Raw genomic sequence first — 21,741 nt, forward strand, 5'->3', positions numbered from 1 at the left:
AAGTGTAGAATGAGGTGAGTAGAATTTTTTTTTTTAAAGTAGAATTTTTAAAAAGTTTTTTAAAAAGTAGAATTTTTTTAACTTCTTTTTTTTTTAAGGTTTTATTTATTTATTTAAGGGAGAATGAGTGAAAGAGAACATGAGAGAGGAGAAGGTTAGAGGGAGAAGCAGACTCCCCAAGGAGCCGGGAGCCCGACGCGGGACTCGATCCTGGAAGTCCGGGATCATGACCTGAGCCGAAGGCAGCTGCTCAACCAACTGAGCCACCCAGGCGCCCTTTTTTTTTAACTTCTAAAGTCAACAAGGGCTGTTCTGGTTAAGTTCCAAGGCCTCCGCAGTATTTGTAATCTTTGAGGAATTTTTAAGAATGGGTAAGGCTCCACCTGACTGGAGATGGGCAAATGTTTTGACTTTCCAAAAGAGGAACAAGAATATTATAAGAAGTGCAGGCTGGAGAGCTGGACAAGGCTCTAGTGTGGGCTTGTTAAGAACAGGTTGTGCCAGACAGGCCTCATTTCCATTTTTGAGGAAGTTCTCACTCTGGCAAGTCACTTAGGAGAATGCTCTAGACTCCAAGACTTGTTAAATCTGAAAAGAACCTTTTGGGTTTAAAATGCCAGGGGTGGCAGACTGGTGACCACCCCACCCCCCCAGCTGAATTCAACCCACCCACATTTTATTTTTTAATATTTATTAATTTATTTGAGAAATAGAGAGAGAGAACATGAATGGGAGGAGTGGCAGAGGGAGAGAATCTTTAGGCAGACTCCCCACTGAGCTCAGAGTCCCATGTGGGGCTCCATCTCACCATCCTGAGATCATTACCTGAGCTGAAATCAAGAGTTGGATTCTCAGGGTGCCTGGGTGGCTCAGTCAGTTAAGTGTCTGCCTTTGGCTCAGGTCATGATCTTCTGGTGCTGAGATGAAGCCCCGAGTGGGGCTTCCTGCTCAGCATGGAGTCTGCTTCTTCTCTCTCTCTCTTGCTCTCTCTCACTCTCTCTCTCTCTCCCCCTTCCCACCACACATTCTCTCTATTTCAAATAAATAAAATCTTACAAAAGAGAGAGAGAGAGAGAGTTGGATGCTCAACCAGCTGAGCCACCCAGACCCCCTAAGCCCTCAGACATTTTAAATAAGTGGGGAAATGTCCCATTAAGTCTGCCTTTCTGGCTTCATGATGACTCTGGTCTACATTGTTGCCTGGCAATGAGCATCACAACCCTCAACAGATAAAGCATGTACACGCACACTCCAATTCACCCCAGATGCCGTCATTCCCTATTGCCTCACTCTTAGCCAGCTTCATTCATTATCGTAATCTTCTACTCCAGAGGGCATTTGAGTCTATGACCCTGATCTAATCTACCCACATTATTTTATAGAGATTCAGAGGAAAGAAATGGGGGGGGGAAATTTTCTGATTCCCCATGAAATAGTAATCTAGCATGGGCTCCCGTCCACCAAATAAACACTAGAGAAGCTATAGAAGCAGAGAAGCTTGAATTTGAGACACAAGCCTGAAAACCATGAGTACTCCAAGGAAGACCAACTAGTATGTGTGTGGTGGTAGTTTGGGAGGACTGGACATAAGCCTATGGATAGAGCAACCCAGTATATCAGTGAGAGGATGAAATGGAAGAGTTTGTTTGTTTGTTTGTTTCTTTTTTATTGACGTAGAGTTGACACACAATGTTATATTGGTTTCAGGTGGACAACATACTGATTTGAAAACTCTGTATGTTCTGTATGTTATGCTATGTTCACCACAAGTACAGTTACCATCTGTCACCATGTAACACTACTGTAATACCATTGACTATATTCCCTATGCTATACCTTTCATCCCCATGACTTACTCATTCCATTACTGGAAGCCTGAACCTCTCACTCCTCTTCACTCATTTTATCCATTCCCCTTCCCTCTGACAACCATCAGTTTGTTCTGTGTATCTGTGGGTCTGTTTCTGCTTTTTGTTTTGTCTTTTTTTTTTTTTAAGATTTATTTATTTGAGAGAGAGAGAGAGCATGAGCAGGGGAAGGGGCAGAGGAAGAGGGAGAAGCAGACTCCCTGCTGAGCAGGGAACCCAATGCAAGACTTGATTCCACGACCCTGGCATCATGACCTGAGCCAAAGGCAGACACTTAACTGACTGAGCCACCTAGGTATGCCTATTTTGTCTTTTAGATTCCACATATAAGTAAAATCATATGGTATTTGTATTTCTCTGACTTACTTCACTTAGCATAATACTCTCTAGCTCCATCCATGTCATTGCAAATGGCAAGAGTTCATTCTTTTTTTTAAGATTTATTTATATGAGAGAGAGAGAAAGAGGGCCCACATGAGTGGAGGGAGTGGCAGAGGGAGAAGGAGAGAGAGAATCTCTAACAGATTATGTGCTGATCATGGAGCCCCATATGGGGCTCCATCTCATAGTCCTGAATTCATGACCTGAGCCAAAACCTAGAGCCTGATGCTTAACCGGCTGAGCCACCCAGGTGCCCCTCCACATCCATTGGGATAGTCACTGCCTCCCCACTGCCTCTGTGTGACAGAAGCTGGGAGCAATAGTTCAGGTGTCATGTGTTCATGGGGTTAATATCAGGGCACCCCAGCAGTACCCTGATAATGAAAACCTGTATGAAATAGTAAAAACAGGTGTGGGCTGACCTGATTCCTTCAGACATTCACTTCTCCCCATTTCTTCGTCCCATCACCAGGGCTGTAGCATCCCATGGGGAGGCTTCCTCCTTACAGCACTGCTTCTTTCTAAAAGTTAGGGGTGAATCTCTGACTGGAGGCTTTGCTTGGTGGCCCAGGGACAAACAGGGGAGGGAGGACAGGGATCAGTAGTGACTGTGTGGTGCCTGGTGCTCTTCACCTGGCTTTATCCAAGCCTCTCTCTGAAACTCACAGGGAAACGCAACATCCCCGAAAGGCATAAGCATCCCCAACAACAAGAGGGTGTGAACGTCCCCAAAGACAAGGCAACAAGAGTTCATGGGCCAAAATAGCAGATACTAGAGGGATATATATTCCATTGAAAAAGGGACATACACACAGAAAAAATGGAACAAAATATATTACATGAAGCAAAAGTAATGATTTAAAATAACTATCTTCAGAATTCTAGGAGAGAATATTAGTACATGGCTATAAACTATGTACATAAATTCTTTGATAATCTCCTCTTAAAGAGATGATTAATTCTCCTTTCCTCGAGAGTGGGCTGGACTTACTGACTCACTTCTTTTTTTTTTTTTTTTAAGATTTTATTTATTTATTTGACAAAGAGAAAACACAAGCAGGGAGATGGACAGAAGGAGAGGGAGAAGCAGGCTCCCCACTGAGTAGGGAGCCCAATGCGGTAACTGAGCCAAAGGCAGTCGTTTAACCAACTGAGCCACCCAGGCGCCCTGATTCACTTCTTATAAATAGACTATAATGGAAGAACGTGTATAACTTCCAGGACTAAGTCATAAAGCACCAAGCGTTCTTCCTTTCTCTCACTCTCACAAATCACTTGTTCTAGGGAAAGTCATCGGCCACATCATGAGGGCACTCAAGAAGCCCCATGGCAAGGTTTATGCAGTGAGGAACTTAGCCCTCCTAATAGCAGCCAGAAAAGAACTGAGACCTCCTGTCAATGGCCATGGAATGAATGATCTTGTGATCAGATCCTCCAGCCCTAGTCAAGCCTTCAGACAACAGCAGTCCTGGCTGCAAGCATCATGACTGCAAGCTTAGGAGAGATTATGAGCCAGAACAACCCAACCAATCTCCTACATTTCTGACCCACAGAAACAACTATGACAAAAGGGTAGAATTCTAGAAGATGTAAAACACAAAATTGGAAGGCTTGGGCTATTAGATTATATAGAACTCTACAACCCAAATCAGAGGGTACGCACGTGTGGGCACATACGCACTTTCAAGCACATATGGGATGTTTACAACATGTTGCTTGTGTACCAGACCTTAAATGAAGATTTAATAAACACCAAAGAATTGGTTTCACACAGACTACATTCTCTGATCAATAACAATTATAACTGGGGGGTGGCAGAATGGGTGAGCTGGTTTTGGTTTTGTTTCTAGTTTATTTATTTTTTTTAAAAGATTTTATTTATTTATTTGAGAGGCAGAGATCACAAGTAGGCAGAGAGAGAGAGGAGGAAGCAGGCTTCCCGCTGAGCAGAGAGCCCAATGCGGGGCTCGATCCCAGGACCCCAGGACCAGGACCCAAGCGGAAGGTAGAGGCTTTAACACACTGAGCCACCCAGGCGCCCCTGTTTCTAGTTTAAATGAATTGAGAAGGGAGTTAGGACAGAAGAAAGGAAGGAAGGAAGGAGAGGGAAGGGAGGAGGGTGGAAGGAAGGAAGGAACTGCTCTTCTTCTGCCACATTCTGACCACATGAGGTCATGGAAGCTGCCATATTCTTATAGACCCCATCCTTCTGCCCAGAGTTGATTGGTTTAGGGTGGAACCAGATTCAGATGGCCAGCCAATGAACACTTTTCCCAGGTGTGACACACCTCTATATCCTTCCAATAAATCCCTTTTTGTCTAACCTATTTGCAAAACACACCTTGGGTTGCCTAGGTGGCTCCATCAGTTAAACATCTGACTCTTGGTTTCTGCTTAGGTTGTGATCTCAGGGTCATGAGTTGGAGGCATGAGTTGGGTTCTGTGCTGAGCATGGAGCCTGCTTGGGGTTCTCTCCCTCTTTCTCCCTCTGTCCCTCCCCTCCTGCTTGCCTGCTCTCTCTCTCAAAAAAAAAAAAAAAAAAAAAACCAACAACAACCTATAGGAACCTATAGAACCTATAGGAACCTATAGAAAAAGTGGACAAAAGTTGTAAATAGATCTTTTTAAGAAATTAATTAAAAAAAAGAAGTGTTCAAATGTATCAGAAATTGAAGAAATACAAAGTCAAAACAATAACATACATCACCTGCACCCCCATCAGGGGCAAAAATTAGAAAGCTGGGTAAAGGCATAGGGTGAGGACTATGGCTGTTGGCTTTCTTGATGGTAGAAATTTGTCATATCCTACAAGGACCAACAAGTGGATCCAGGCCAGCCTGAAGGTTCTTGCTACAAAGCTGTGTTCTCCGTCTCACCCTATTCAACCTCTTACTAGTGACTTAGATGAAGATGCAGAAAACAGGCTGGGAGGGCAGCTAATATTTTGAGAATGGCATCATGATTCAAAAGGATTTCCACAGGCCAGCTGGACCCAAGATGGAAGTGTGGTCCTCAGACTAGCGCTACCAACATCACCTGGAAACTGGTTAGAAGTGCAAATTCTTGGTCCCCACCCTGACTTACTAAATCAACTAGGAATGGAGCCCAGAAATCTGTGTTCTAATAAGCCCTCCAGGGGGTTCTGATGCCTATAAGAGTCTGAAACCAAAGTTTTAGGCCAATAAGCTGCCACCGACAGCATCCTATTTAACAAGGATGAATGTATTGTTAACATTTATATTGTGAGACAGATTTTTAAGTCTTTAAAAGGCCTTGAGAGAATTTAAAAATAAACGGGAATGTCTGCCCCCTGATGGGTACTGAGGGGAATTTTTCCATGTCAAATATGGCCTTTGGGAAAAAAAAACAACAAACGTTTATTTCACATTTGCCATGAGCAAGGCTCTGAAGACAGAATTCCTGACCCTGTTAAGTTTGCAGCCTAATAGAAAAGACACGAACACATAATAGATGATGGTTTGATGTGTTCTCTACTCCAGGTTTATATCAAATGCTGTTACAGCATAAGGAAGGGAGCAAATGATCCTTCCTAGGGATGACAGTCAGAGTGGAACTCAAAGTGAGTGCTGTTCCACTGGGGTCTTGACGTGTAAGTGGTGTAAGGAAGCAGAGAAAGCAGGAGACACACTGCAGACAAAGGGAGTGTGAGATCAAAACGTCAAAGGGGTAAATGCCAAAGGGCGTGCTAGGAGCTGAGAAAGGTGCCAAGTGTGGAGTTGGTGAAGGAGAAGGAAGAATAATAGGGAGTGAGGTTGGAAAAGCAAGCTGGGGCCTCTGATTCTGCAAATGGTCTTGAATGTTATTCTAAGTGTTTGGATTTTAATCTGCAAGCACTGAGTTCTGGTGAAGAATTTTTATTTATTTATTTTTAAAGATTTTATTTATTTACTTGAGAGAGAACACATGGTGGGGGAGGGTCCTGGGGAGGGAGGGACAGAGGGAGAGGAAGAAGCAGATCTGCATTGAACAGGGAGCCCCACACGGGGCTCGATCCCCGGATCCTGAGATCATGACCTGAGCCAAAGGCAAAGGCTTAACTGACCCAGCCACCCAGGCGCCCCCCACTTTTTAAAAAAATTTTTTTTAAAGATTTTATTTATTTATTTGACAGACAGAAATCACAAGTAGGCAGAGAGGCAGGCAGAGAGAGAGGGGGAAGCAGGCTCCCCGCTGAGCAGAGAGCCCTATGCGGGGCTCGATCCCAGGACCTGGGATCATGACCTGCACCGAAGGCAGAGATCTTAACCCACTGAGCCACCCAGGTGCCCCCCTTTTTTAAATTTTTAAATTTTATTTATTTCTTAGTAGGTTCCACACCCAATGTGGGGCTACACTTTGGGTGTAGAGATTACTAAAAAATGAAATCTTTGAAAAAAATATTTAAAAAAATAAAGAAAATGAAAGCAGAAGCCTTCCCAGGAGCCTTCAGCAGACATTTCTATGTGTGTCTCATTGGCCAGAAGTATGTCACATGGTCACCTCTAACTACCTCTGCAGTGGAAACATGCAAGAAGTAATTGAGAACATCTGTTGGCTCAGCCAGTGAACAGTGTCTGAGGAACACATCTAAGGCATATTAGAGGTAGAGATGCTACTGAAGACAGAAGAAGACTTTGGGCCTTGTGCTTGTCATGCTTCTTCCCACCTCAAGGACTTTCTCCTCTGATTGGAAGCTCCACTTGCTACTCCTCACCTAGTTAACCCCTTATCCATCATCTCTAGCCCCCAGCAGCCCTTCCTAAGGAGAACAGCCCCCCACCCTCACCTGGAAGATCAAACCCCATAATGTAGGCTGTCAGGACACTGGGTACCTCTACTTGGTAGCACTGATCATACTTGAAATCTCACTGTTTATTTTTTATTTTTTAAAAGATTTTTATTTATTTATTTGAAAAAGAGAGACTGAGCGAGTGAGTGAAAAAATGAGCAGGGAGGGGCGCCTGGGTGGCTCAGTGGGTTAAAGTCTCTGCCTTCAGCTCAGGTCATGATCCCAGGGTCCTGGGATCGAGTCCCACATCGGGCTCTCTGCTCAGCAGGGAGCCTGCTTCTCCCTCTCTCTCTCTCTGCCTGCCTCTCTGCCTACTGTGATCCCTGTCTGTCAAATAAATACATAAAATCTTAAAAAAAAAAAAAATGAGCAGGGGGAGGGGAGCCTGACATGGGGGCTTGATCCCAGCACCCTAGGATCATGACTTGAGCTGAAGGCAGTTGCTTAACCAACTGAACCCAAGTGCCCCTCACTGTTTCTTTTAAATGATTGTTGGAGTCGCATTTGTCTCTCCTACTAGACTGTAAAATATATGAGGGCTGGGCCAAGTCTGTGTTTGATCACATTTGTCCCAAATGCTGTGCACTAATGACATTCAGAGAGTATCTGTTGGATGGATGAAAGGATGGATGAAAGGATGAATGAAAGGATGGATAGACAGATTTTTCAGTTGAGAGATTTGCACCAATTTTGGCAAATTTATAAAAAAAAGTAATTTTGAAGAAAGTTTTTTCAACAAAACATGAGTATATTTTTTATGGAACATCAATTTGCTGGAAGCTAAGGGCTATAGCATAGTTTAAACCTCCTATGAATATATTTTTCTTTCACTTATATTCATGAAGGGAATATCGAATGCATGTATTAATATATTCATAAGTATATATTCTTATGCATTGAAGATATTAAAGAAATTTTTTAAGTGAGTAAATCAGAATATTCAGTAAATTTAGCAAACTGACTATAGGAGACTTTTTCCTGCTTCTAGCATCAACAGCTCTTTGAAGACTTTAGAAAGGGGAGGAATGGAGAGAGACAGGGCCGTAGCTTGAGAGGGGGAAACAAGGCTGGGAGAAGCTGTTTGGGGACAGCTGTGACTCAAGTGGTTTATTGGCTGAAAAGGGGCAGTTCAGTGAAGAGGGAACAAAGGCTGAGGGGAGAAAGAGGCAAGTGGATAAAGCAAGGATTTGGGAGGGGTCAAGACCACAAGGGTTGAACCTTAGGAAAAGTAAGTGGACGTGGACTGCCATTTTGCTGGCTCCCAGTAAGCCACACCTTCCAGTGTTCATGCCGGTGTGTTGTCCCCCTGCACTGACTCTGGGCCTTGGCCAATGGGGCATTAGAGAGAAGATGCCAGCAGATGCATGAGAAGTGCTTGCACCCTGGGCTTGTCCTCTTGGGGTTCTCCCTCTTGGAGCCCAGCTGTCATGCTGCAGTTGTTTCACTTAGCTATTGGGGGAGGCCACGGGAGGAGGGTCCCTGGGCTGACAGCTCCAGCTGAGCCCCCAGCCAAGTGAGTACACATCCTGGAAGTACATCCCCCAGCCTCAGTCATGATACCACATGAAGCAGGGATGAGTAGCTCCTGCCAAGCTCCGCCCACCTTGTAAAATCATAAGCAAATACGAGTGTTGTAGGTTTTGTTTTGTTTTTAAAGATTTTATCTTCTAAGTAATCTCTACACCCAATGTGGGGCTCGAACTTACAATTCCGAGATCAAGAGTCGCATGCTCCACTGACCGAGCGAGCCTGGTGCCTGAGGTCTGTGGTTTGAAGTCAACCAAGTTTTGGAGTGGTTTGCAATGGAATTGAAGTTTGGGCTTGAATTCTGCTTTATTATAATTGATTTATGATATATTTAGGGTAATTCTGTCTAGGCTCATCAGCATTGACCTGGCAAGTCCACTTAAGGGTTTTTTTTTTTTTTTAAAGATTTTTATTTATTTATTTGACATACAGATCACAAGTAGGCAGAGAGGCAGGCAGAGGTGGGGCGGAAGCAGGCTCCCTGCGGAGCAGAGAGCCCGATGCAGGGCTCGATCCTAGGACCCTGGGACCATGACCCAAGCCAAAGGCAGGGGCTTTAACCTACTGAGCCACCCGGGCACCCCAAGACCACTTAAGGTTTTAAGACTCCTGGAACTTCCTTGATTCCTGGACCCCCCGCAATGGCTTTTAGTGCCATGGTTCATGGTCAGACTAGCTGAGTTTGAATCCAGCCTTGGCCAAGGCTGTGAGGTCTGGGTCAAGCCTGTCCTCTGTCAGGGTTTCTGGGGAGACATCACTAAGGGAAAAGGAGGTCACTGAGGAGAAAGCTGAAGCAAGTGAAGGTGGAGTGGGGGCAAGAGCTGGTGTTCTGTTGGGGAAGCAGCTCTGTCCTCAGCCTGCTCTGCTGGCCACGCACGACACTCTGCCTCCACCAACAGGGCTCGCCTCTCCCAGACGCTATTCCTGACGGACAGACAAGCAGAGATAGGGCTTGGCAGCAGTGACGGGGTCACCAAATAAGTGATCTGAGACCTGGAAGAGCACAGGCATCTCCCCCTGCCTAGAATCAGAGACATAGCTGGGGTCCAGCATTGAGGGGTGAGGCGTGGGGGTAGGTTGGGGTCAGAGGTCCCCTAGGATGTTTCATTGGTAGGGGACCCCATCATCATCTTCATCACCACCATTGTCACCAACATTGCTGACATTTGCCGAGCCTTTACTATGTGCCGGGTACCAGTCTACACACTTTACAGGTGTTAACTCATTTGCATAGACACGTTATTTTATTTATTTGAGAGAAAGAGGGAGTGCACGAGAGTGGGGAGAGGCAGAGAGAGAGGGAGAGAGAATCTCAAGCAGACTCCTTGCAGACTCTTCACAAGGAAGCAGACTCTTCGCAAGGTCAACACTTTAGCTTAAAAATGGGAAAGCTGCTGGGTTTGGAGCAAGTAGTCAGAGCACAATGCAAACCACCTCCCCCCACCACCACCCCCACCGCTCCCCTGCCAGCCACTCCCACTGCCCCTGCCTCCTGTTTCATCTATTGGCCATCTATATGCCTTCTTTAAAAAAAAGTCTATTCATGTCTTTTGCCCATTTTTAACTGGATTATTTGCTTTTGGAGTGTTGAGTTTTATAAGTTCTCTCTAATTTTTGGATACAAATCCTTTATCAGATACGTCATTTGCAAATATCTTCTTCTATTCCATAGGCTGTCTTGTAGTTTTTTTGATTATTTCCTCTGATGTATACATCTAAATCCTTACACTGAATGTCACCTCCTCCAGGAAGACTTCCTTCTTGCTCCGCTCCTGGAAATGTATCCCTTCTCTCTTAACTTGCCCAGACTCATTGGTTTTCCCACTCTCATTCCAGGGATTGCCACCATCTGCTTCTGTGCCTGGGCTGACCATTGGGATGCAACTCTGGGCTCTTCGAAATGCCATCAGGGTGGCCCAGAAATAGTGAGTGGTGGAGCTGGGGACAAATAGCAGTAAGACACGGAGTCCCTGAGAAGGTGGCAGTCCTTCCTGCCTGAGCTATTCCTGGTACCCTAAATCAAGGCGTGATTGCTATTGGCAAAAGAGTTGAGGCCAGAGGCAATCTACAAGGTTGGGATAAATATTTCAATATATTTATCAATGAGTTTTTTCCCTCCCCCTCGTCTTATTATTTTTTGCTATCCCTCCAAATGTATGAGAAGTGGGCTCGTTATCTCTGTTGCAGGGCAGAAAACAAAAATCACTTAATACCAGCCCTCTGCCTGGACTATCTCCATAGGGTCTGGTCTAAGTCCTCGAGGTTGAGAGGCTTTCCTGGAGCAGACAAAATATCTGGGAGAAAGGTGAAAGTAGCTTGGCACCCTCTCCCCTTGGATGGACTCTAGGCCTGGGAGGAGGGAGAAGTCCTGGGTCCCGGGAGGCATGCAGACCTGGCCTGGCTCCCTGACAAACGTATCAGCTTCATGCGCAACCCCAGGGAAGGATGGCAAGAGAGTGCGTCTAGGTGCAGGACTTAGTTTATAGTCTTTTTAAAAAAATTTTATTTATTTATTTGAGTGAGAGAATGAGAGAGAGGAAGAGAGAGGGCATGAGATGGGGGAGGGTCAGAGAGAGAAGCAGACTCCCTGCTGAGCAGGGAGCCCCGATGCAGGACTCGACTCTGGGACTCCAGGATCGTGACCTGAGCCGAAGGCAGTCACTTAACCAACGGAGCCACCCAGGTGCCCAGGACCTAGTTTAGGTGGAATTTGCAGAGTCTGAGGCATAGGGACCGGGGGGCAGGGAGGATGGACATCTCAGCAGGAACCATGTAGAATTTGTCCAACAAGATGGCTTGGCACAGTCTAAGATTTGGGGGCTGGAGGAGTGCAACAAAGGCAGGGGGGCAGGGGAGTAGGGAACTCATCTTAACTGCAGGAGAACTGCAATAAGTGTCCCCCTAGTTTAGCAGAATTTATGAAAAATGAAGTTAACTTCATGGGCACCTGCGTTTGCAGACTGAGATTTCTACCCAGTGCACCTGTTCTTACAATGCGAGTCCTGGGGATCCAATCTGTTCCTGTTCCCAGCAAACTCACTGGGTCCCATCTGCTGGGGCAGGAGGTGGAGGGGAGGGGCTGGCTTTCCCTGAGACACCAGATGACAGTCCCCCAGGGAGCTAATCCTACTGATAAAGAAAATACCATTTCATCCTCAAGGATCTTAAGCTTCTGTAAGAGGTCAAGACACTTGTGGATGTTTCTCTACAACCCAGGTAAAGCTCAGAAAGCCACGTAGCCCAGGCTCAAGGATCCAGGGGTTCAAGGAGGAAAGAGAGATCTGATTGAGGCTTCATGGGAGAGGCACCATAGGAGGGTTGAGTGTGCATAAGGAAAGTGCATATGGGACATGAGGAGGGGGCCAAGGGACAGGACTCATGGGAAGCCATCAGGAGACCGAGCCACAGGAGAACGTATTCTGGCAGTTCCTAACCTCCAGAGGAAAAGTTCATGTACAAACCAGTTGTTTGGAATTTGGAATGTGTTTTCCCATGGGAACAATACCGTAAATGGAGGTTGGGTTCTCAGGCCAGAGGATGGAAGCTGATTTACCCCACAATGTTATTCAGCGAGATTACTCAGAGCGATTTCCCAGATCAGGACTCAGAGAGATGGGAGCCTTGTGCCACAAATCCTCTCTGGGGGGCTGGTCCTGCCTTAGGCCAAGGTGGTCTTCTTGTCGGTGCTTTGGTTTGGTTTAGGCAGGGCTTAAACTTTAAAAACCACAAGGTCAGTTTTAATTGTATTTAATAACAAAGCTACCCGCTGTCATACATTTATAATGGCATATTAAAGGAATAGTCAGTTTGCAGGGAGTAAGATGAGATAAGTTCTAAACAGCTACCAAATCAGCAGCTGGACCAGTCTTAGCATTTTACAGTGGCCCAAACAGTCCTGTTCGATGTCAGTGCTTCCTAATTCCTAATCCAGGATGACTGGTGTTCTTATAAAAAGAAGGAATGTGGACACAAACACCCACACAGGGGGAATGCCAGACGAGAGGACGGTGTCTGTTACAGTTATGCTTTTCTGAGCCAAGGAATTCTCAGGATTGCCAGCAAAACCACTCAAAGTGGCATGGACCAGACTCTCCCCCACAGGCTTCAGAAAAAAAAAAAAAAACAAAACAAAACAGTCCTGCTGAGACCTTCTCCTCAGACTTCTGGCCCCACAACTGTAATGGTATTCCATTTCTGTTAAGGTTGCCATACTTTGTCACTGCAGTTCTAGAGACCAACAGGGCCATTATAGTGGTAATAGACAAGGTAATATACAATGTAAGCCCACCATCTTTGTGACAGCTGGGCCAGGGGTCTCCAACAAAGGCAGCCATCTGCAGGACCAGTGTCGCATGACTTGGCCTGCTCCTGGAGCTATGTCTAGCATGCACTCCCAACATCAGCCACCCAAGCAGATCGACTTTCTTGGAGGGTTTGAAGGAAGTGCAAGAGGGGTGCCCGGCTGGCTCAGTTGACTCTTGATCTCAGGGTTGTGAGTTTGAGCCCCACATTGGGTGTAGAGATTACTCAAAAATAAAATCTTAAAAGAAGAAGAAGGAGGAGGAGGAGGAGGAGAAGAAGGAGAACAAGGAGGAGGAGGAGGGGCACCTGGGGGGTGCAGCTGGTCAGGTGTGTGACTCTTGGTTTTGGCTCAGGTCACGATCTCGTGGTCCTGGGATCCAGCCCCACCTTGGGCTCTGCACTCAGCTTGGAGTCTGCTTGGGATTCTCTCTCTCCCTCTGCCCCATTTGCTTCTCCTCTTGCTCTCTCTGTCTCTAAAATAAATCTTAAAAAAAAAAAAAAAGGAAGTGCAAGACCCTCAGAAAAGGGGAACACAGGTGGCAGGGAGGAGCTGAAACCAAGATCTCCATAAGCAGAAGCCATGGAAGAATCATGCATGATCTCCCAGCGCCCATGCAGAGTGAGGAGATGCTCACCCCCTGCTCCTAGGGGGCTGGCAGAGCCCCATTTATCCTCAATAGGGGGCCAGTGTCCCAGATGCCCCGCATCCTCACCCACTCCCCTGGGGAGCCTTATGATAATCTCACTCCTGCCAGGTGACACAACTGAGCTGGACTCTGTCCCCACCCCTGCAACCCCAGAGAGCCTAACACATGAAGACATGCAGCATGTGATCCCTGTAAAATGTACAGGAGAAACAGACAAGGCGCAACAAGAAAATAAAGGTCATCTGTGACCCCACCCCTGAGAAATAACCACTGTTAGTGTTGTAGTGTTTGCCTTTCTTGGTCTTTAATCTATGCACATATTTTTACAAAATAAGGTAGTGCTATATATGCTGGCTTAGAACATCGCTCTTGTCTAACTAGCTTCTTATAAGTATTTCCAAATTGTTTTATAAGACTTTATTTATTTGAGAGAAAGAGAGAGCGAGAAAGAGCACAACCAGGGGTAAGAGGGAGAAGCAGGCTCCCTGCTGAGCTGGGAGCCCAATGTGGGGCTCGATACCAGGACCCTGAGATCATGACCTGAGCTGAAGGCAGATGCTTAACACCTGAGCCACCCAGGCATCCCTAGGCATTTTTCAAAACCAACAAAACTTGGCCATTATTTGTAAGCAATGTTCCATCGGGTGGGATGGGCATTAACCAATTTCTCTGTTGTTAGAAATTTAGCTTGTTCCCAGTTTTCATGTTCGTGCCCTTTGAGCTAACAATTTTCCCATTGGAAATATATCCCACCAGAGTGAAGCCCTGGTTTCTGAGAGCATATTTACAGAGATATTTATTACAACATTATTTTTTAAAGATTTTATTTATTTATTTATTTATATGAGAGAGAGAGAGAGAGAGAGAGCAAGAGATCCTGTCGGTGGGGGGAGGAGCAGAAGGCTTCATCCTATGACCCTGAGATCAAGACCTGAGCTGAAACCAAGGGTCAGACACTTAACTGACTGAGCCACCCAGATGCCCCACAATATTATTGCTAATAGCAAAAATCACCGGGACAATCCAGGTGCCCACCAATGGGGGAGTGGTTTAATACCTTAGGGCACATTTGTACAATGAAATTTTGGACTGCTATTAGGGGTGAGATGGGTGAATATTATTTGTAAAAATGATCATGATTGATTGTCCATTGAAAAACTAGGTCAGAAACTAGTTACCTAATGTGATTTTTGCTTTTGATTTCAATTTTGTAAATGGAGGTGGGGAACCTCTACATGCATTTTTTCCGAACTTGCATCTATGTGGATCTCCATGGGGAAAATAACTTGCAACACTGTTAATATTGTTCACCCCAGGAGGTGGTGTTGGAGATATTTGCCTAGGTACACAAACTACGTATTGATTTTGCAACTTAAATAATGTAATAAAAGATATTTTAAGAAGTAACAGAAAAAAGAACGCCACACCCCCATGCAGGGATTGCAGGAGGATTTTGAATGTTCAATCCCTTCAGAGATGCTTACAGAACAGTGCAATGAAAAAAAAATTTAAAAACCACAATCAGACAGATCCAGCAATGCCTCCTGACTACTCCCTGATCCTGAGCTGGTCATTAATCTCCCCCATGCCTCAGTTTCCTTGTCTGTAAAATGGGGGTGGTAACAATCTCTACCTGTCGGGGTTTGATGTAAGGGCAATGCCAGGGAAGATGACAAATAGGCATTAACATTTTTGCACACCCTTAATCCAGTTTTATCTATAATTGGTACAATTTAAAATAATGTTCAGTGAAGGGGGAAAGAGCTATTTAACCCCCGCCCCCCGCACACACGAGTGTGTGAACTCTGCTTCAGAAGCTGCCCCCAGATTAGCTCTCCTAAGCTCCTCATAGCTAATTCCCTTCTTTCATTTCTAAATTGTGTTGGTGTTTAGCGTGGTGGGCAGGTCTCTGGCGATGGGGAGAAGAGGGGGGACACAGGGGCCATTGGGAAGTTGGGGGCTGCATTCCTTGGAAACCTCCAGGATTGATTTTCACCATTAGCAAAGAGCTTAGGGTCCCCCGGGGAGCATCTATGAGGAAAATGGTATATGGGGTCAGAAAACAAAAAGTATAATCTCTAACGTAGCTGTGGCTGTGGGACCAGGACACCTGTCTGGTGCATCAGGCTCTCCCAGGTCCCTTAGAGATTCCTGCTGCCATTCCTAACCTGGCCTCAGGGTGGCACTGCTCCCTTTGCAACAGTGGCCTTTTCTTCTGCTGCGCTGCTGAATTCTAACACCAGCTGGAACTTTCCAACAGGATGGGCCTCAAAGCTGAAGAGTAACAAAAAAGAAAAGAGCCTCAGAGGGCATCATGGGCTGCAGCTCCAGCTCTCCAGGTCTCGCTTGTGTCCTGCAGCTCACAGCCCATTTCAACCGGAGGGACTAGGACTCCCTGGTTCCCACCTCCACATTTTAGGCCAACTCCATCTCCAGAGTCCTGGGCGAGAGGACAAGTGGAGGCTCATGGACTGTGTGTCCAAAAGTCTTTTACATTAATCAATCAAGCTAATACACTATTAAATAAATTAGGTCCCATCCTCCCACCTTGACATTTATACCCTTTCATAACAGCCTAGAAGACTAGGTTCCAGTGCAGGATTCTTTTCAGACTCTTTAGAAATCAACCTCAGAATATGGTGGCTTGGGAGGACTAGCTCCTGGCTCCCCACCTGCAGGCCTTGACCTCCCCCTTCTCTTCCCAGATCATCCCTGATCCTCCCACAGTGCGAGCACCCTCTCATGTATGGCTGTGGACACTCCAGCCCAGACATATAATCTTCAACCACACCTACACTAATAACCAATAATAGTATATATATACACACACACATATATAGTAACCAACTATAATCATGACCTGCATTCATAACCACTCCTTGGCTATTCTGAGGACCTAGGACACGCACACTGGTAGTGAGGACCACCCGGGGCAGAGGGACCCAGAGAAGAGGCTCCTGCAGGCTTTGGAAGAGGGCATGGTGTCAGTTGGGCCAGAATTCAGGGTTCTGGTACCCAGAGTCCAGTCTGAGTGTCAATGAGTTTCCTAGTGCTGCTGTGATCATGAACTGACTAAGTTAAGACAACAGAATTTTTTTTTCTCTCTCTCTCTCAGATCTGGAGGCTGGAAGTCCAAAATCCAGGTGCCAGCAAGGCCATGCTCCCTGTGAAACCCACAGGGAGAATCCTTCCTTGCCTCTTCCCAGTCTCTGGTGGCTTGTCGGCAATCCGTGGTGTTCCGTGGCTTGTGGCTGCGGCACCCCAGTCTCTGTCTCTGTGTTCACGTGGCGCTCTCCCATCATGTGTCCGCGTCTCACGTGAACTAATTACATCTGCAACAAACTTATTTCCAAATAAGGTCACCTTCTGAGATACTGGGGGTTAAGATTTCAACATACCTTTTGGGGTATACTTTTGGGGGGATACTATTCAATCCCTAATGGCGGGCGGGGAGGGGATTAGACTGAAGCAGTGCAAAGCAGGGGCCCCTCTTTCTCTGGGGCAGGAGGAAATGACATCTCCAACCCCACCACCTTTGGGCCTGCCCCTAGCTACCTGGACTCCCGAGAATCTGAATCGTGAGAGGCCAAGTCCCGCCATGGTTCCTCTGTTCTGCTGTGGATGCCCCTCGTGTTCAGTGAGTGGCACATTAGGGAAGACCTCGCCCCACATGTGACACCACAGTAGCTGCCCCCAAAACCTTCCTCTCTGAGCCCTCAACCATATCGCGGTAAAAAGAGCAACCTAACATTTCTGTGGACACTACAGGCCTACAGGAACCGGGGCGGGGGTTGGGGGAGGTGGGAGCTGTCCTTTCAAAAGCACAGAGTGCCCTTCCTTTCTCAAGGGACAGATAATTCATGCCTTAATGCAACTCTCCATCTGCCCAGGCTCCAGCTGATGGGAAAGCAGGCTCCTGAAGCAGCTCCAGTGAGAGATAAGGCTCTTTGCCTGAAATAAAAAATTCATGAACAAAGACTAGGGATCAGGCACGCAGATAGCTGCCAAGTTGCTGTCCTCTGGGGACATGGCAAGGAGCTCGAAAAGCCAAATGGAAATTTTCTCTTCTCTCCCACACCTCCGGTCATGCTTCCCTTGTTTGGGGGGGGGGGTTGTGTCTCTTCTCTGCAATACCTGGTCACACCCCTTCAGTCTCATTTGAACCCTTAGACCCGCACCACCAATGCCCATATGCTAGGGTGTTCAGGAAGAAGGTACTTCTCCTTACCCAGACCAGGCCCCTGCCAACAACTTCAACAAAATGTGTGTCCTAGACCAAGCTGGCACTGCCTGACCCCCTGCCATCCCCAGACCTGGAGGAGCTCAAACTGGCTTTTATTTGTCTCCCAGCGGGACTCTACAGATGACTACCTGTTCCAATTCCCTAACTCACAAATCTGATCAAAACTCATATTGTTGGTCAGATGGTCCTAACTCAGCTTGTGAAGGTCATTAACTTAAAAGAGCTGGAGAAATTGACTCTCGTGTAGGGATGGGCTTGAGAAGTATGACTGGTTAGCCTAGCATATGCAAGATGGCAGAAGAGTCACAGACACCATCCTAGAGATGGTGAGCACTGGGGCAGAAATGGGGTCAGAGGGCAGACTGCTACCAGAGAGGAATCTGCCTCAAAGGAAGTCCACCAGACTCCACTCTCAGGGAGAAATGGGGAGCTTGAGTCTCCTGCAAAGCTGTCATATCTCCTCCCAGCCACAGGGGTCGCTGTAGGAAAAAACTCACTCCACTGTCCCCTACCAGGCCAGCAAGGACCCTCAAAGGAACACAGCCCTCCTTCATGAGCTTGGGGGCGCGTCCCAGGCTCCCAATGCCTTGGCTCTTGGTTCCTAGTTTTTTTAGGCATTCATGCAACCCTTCCCATTCCCAGAGGGATGTGGCTTGAGCAGCTGTCTCTCATTCCAAAGCAACCCTGCCCCACCGTCTGGACCCTGGGAACCACCCCAGGGTCTGCTTTTCAACTCCACCTCCTCCAAACAAAGGATTTGTCCAGCCATTTCCTCCATATTAGAGATCTGTAGGGGAGAACACAGATCTCAAAAACCTACAGGCTTATTTGCTCACAGCCCTATCCCAAAAGGAATAGGGACCCCTCACACTACATAAACAAAAAGATAAACCTAAGTTCTCAATGATACACCTGGAGTCTTGCAGTTCAGGTAAAAGGTTATGGACCACAAAGTCCAATATGTCTATGTCGCGAGGGGGTGGGGGTCTCCAAACTACCAACACCAGATGGGTGCCCTACAGTTCAACTCAGTTCTGACCCTATCTACTCAGATTCTGCAGGTAAAGAGCACAGTCCTCTAAGACCGCCCTCCTCTGCAGACACCAATCACAAGTCCAGATTGTTACCTGTACTTCTGACCGACTGGCTATTATGGAGGTTCCCATGACCTTCCCCTTGGGTTCCATTAACTTGCCAGAGAAGCTCACAGCACTCAGGACTAAACCTGGTTACTGCTGGGTTATTGGTTCATTACAAAGGATATTAGATGATATGAGTCAACCTCCAGATGAAGTAATACTTAGAGCGAGGTCCCCAACAAGGGAGCTTCTGTCCCTGTGGAGTTTGGGGTTCTGGCATGGTTGCCCATGGAAGCCTTCTGATTCCTCAGCCTGGAAGCTCTCTGAATCCCCTCATTTTGGGTTTTTATGGCAGCTTCATGAGCTCCCATGATGGAGTAAATCATTGGCCATTGGAGACTGAACTCAATCTCCCCTCCCCAGAGATTGGAGAATGGTTCCAACTCTCTAATGACATGGTTGGCTCCCCTGGAAACCAGCCCCCACCTTTAGGCGCTTCCCAAAGTCACCTGACTAACACACATAAAAGGTACTGGGACCTCTTTCATTACTTAGGAAATTCCAATGATTTTAGGAAGATGAAATATATGCTTCATATTATAAATCACAATAGCACACTAGGATACCACATTCAAGGGTAATTAATTATTTTTTCTCCTATGTGTGAGAAGTCTTTTGGGGTTTTCTCCTTCAGATTATAAAAGTGATTTGTACTCACATAGAACACTTGAAAACTCTAAGTATAAAGACAAATGGTGGGGAAAAGATTCTACAACCTTACTACCCAGAGGCAAAATATCAATATTTTAACATATTTCTTTCTTATTTTTGCTCTGTGCCTTTTAAAATTTCACTTGAAATCATACAAAATACATAATTTTGATCAAGGTATTTTTCTATGACATTAATAATATTGCAGTCATATTCATGGCTGCACAAATGTCCATAATTCGCCTGTGCCATAATTTGCCTGGTCAATTCCCTGCTCTTAGACACCCAGGTTGCTTCTGTTGTTTTGCTGATTTAAATGATCTGATTCATATTTCTGCATAAATCCTTGTCCATCAGTTTCATTTCCAGAGGAAATATTCCTGGAAATGAAATTACAAGGTCAGAGTCTCAAAGGCTATGAACATTTCCAGAGCCTTCTTGCATGTTATCCAGTTGTGTTCTGGAAGATGTGACTTGCCAGCTGAGTAAAGGAGCTGTCTCTAAAAGACCTAATTCTAAGCCCCACCGGGTATTAAGACCAAAGCTACACCAGCAAGGAGTGAATACAGCAAGACTCGACTCAAGGAACAAGAACAGGCACAAGTCTCAAGGTCAAGGCTCACAGAGACCGCTGAAGCCTGCACTTTTAAGACACGAATTCTGGAGGGCAAAGCACACAAAGAGGAAGAGAGAAATCTTTTGGACCCCAGGGCTGGAAGGAAAGTGGGGTGCTGAGACCATACTGAGGTCCAAGAAAAAGCACCATTGTAAAGAAGGGTGTTTAGGGCCTCCGATGTTGTGGTTCATTCAGATCAGGCATGATGGGCACCAGGGATAAGTCTGGAGGAGGTGAAGGAGTTGATTTTTTTTAAAAAGCCATTTGGGAATGGACTCAGGCTGGTGGTTGGTTCACAGGCTGGCAAGAAGAGAATGGGGTCATTTCTGAAGATGCTGGATTGTAAGATGGACATGAGTATGTCAAAGAAGAGATCTAAGGCTGGCGCTTCTCACCTTATTGATTTCCGCTGCTTTCTGGATGGGTCACTTTGACTGGAGAATAATTTCCTTTTAATTTTTCTTATCTTGTTTATTTGAGTATGTCAGTCACAATGCTTCTTGATAGAACATGGGATCCCTTTCTTTTTTTTTTTTTAATAATTTTTTTAAAATTTATTTATTTGACAGACAGAGATCACAAGCAGGCAGAGAGGCAGGCGGAGAGAGAGGAGGAAGCAGGCTCTTTGCCGAGCAGAGAGCCCGATGCGGGGCTCGATCCCAGGACCCTGAGATCATGACCCGAGCCGAAGGCAGCGGCCCAACCCACTGAGCCACCCAGGCGCCCCAGGATCCCTTTCTTTTTAAAGATTTATATGTTTGTTTGTTTGTTTATCGAGAGCGAGTGGGAGGAGAGGAAGGGGGAGAAAATCTTCAGGCAGATTCCCCACTGAGCTCAGAGCCTGACTCAAGGCTCCATCTCACCACCCTGAGATCATGACCTGAGCCGAATCAAGAGGCAGATGCTGTGCCACCCAGGCATCCCCCCTTCTTTCTTTTTAAATCAGGTTTATTTTTTCCTGATTACACAAGTAAAACTTACTCATAGACAAAACCCGTAATATATAGAAAAACATGGGGTGCCTGGGTGACTCAGTCATTAAGCATCTGCCTTCGGCTCAGGTCATAATCCCAGGGTCCTGGGATTGAGCCCTGCATCGGGATCCCTGCTCAGCGGGGAGCCTGCTTCTCCTTCTCCCTCTGTGTTCTCTCTCCCTCTCTTGGTCTCTTTCAAGTAAATAAAAATCTTAAAAAAAAGCCACAACAGCTTATGATTTCTGCTATCCCAAATGAACACAGGCTTTTTCATGATTATTCAGAGAAGTTTTAGTTCCCCCTTTACCTCCCACTTCTATCTAGACTATAGATTAGGTTATCCTCAGACATCTGCAAATCCATTCCTTCTTGCTTCAGTCCTCTTGCAAGACCCTGTACAGAAGGAAAGCTTCCTTGGTGACCGCAGAGAAGGGAGTCTGGGCTCGTATGCTAGTGTTAGCTACCATTTACTTCCTGCTGCCTATGCTCCCGGCACTTTGCATAGATTATCTGAAAAAGAAATTTCACTAGTTTTTGCATATAAGGAAACTCACATTCAGTCATGCATCCAAAGACACTGGCTGGTGGATGATCAATTTGGAAT

The sequence above is a fragment of the Enhydra lutris genome, unplaced genomic scaffold (assembly GCF_002288905.1).
Source record: "Enhydra lutris kenyoni isolate GAN:26980312 unplaced genomic scaffold, ASM228890v2 scaffoldscaffold29, whole genome shotgun sequence".
NCBI lineage: Eukaryota > Metazoa > Chordata > Mammalia > Carnivora > Mustelidae > Enhydra > Enhydra lutris.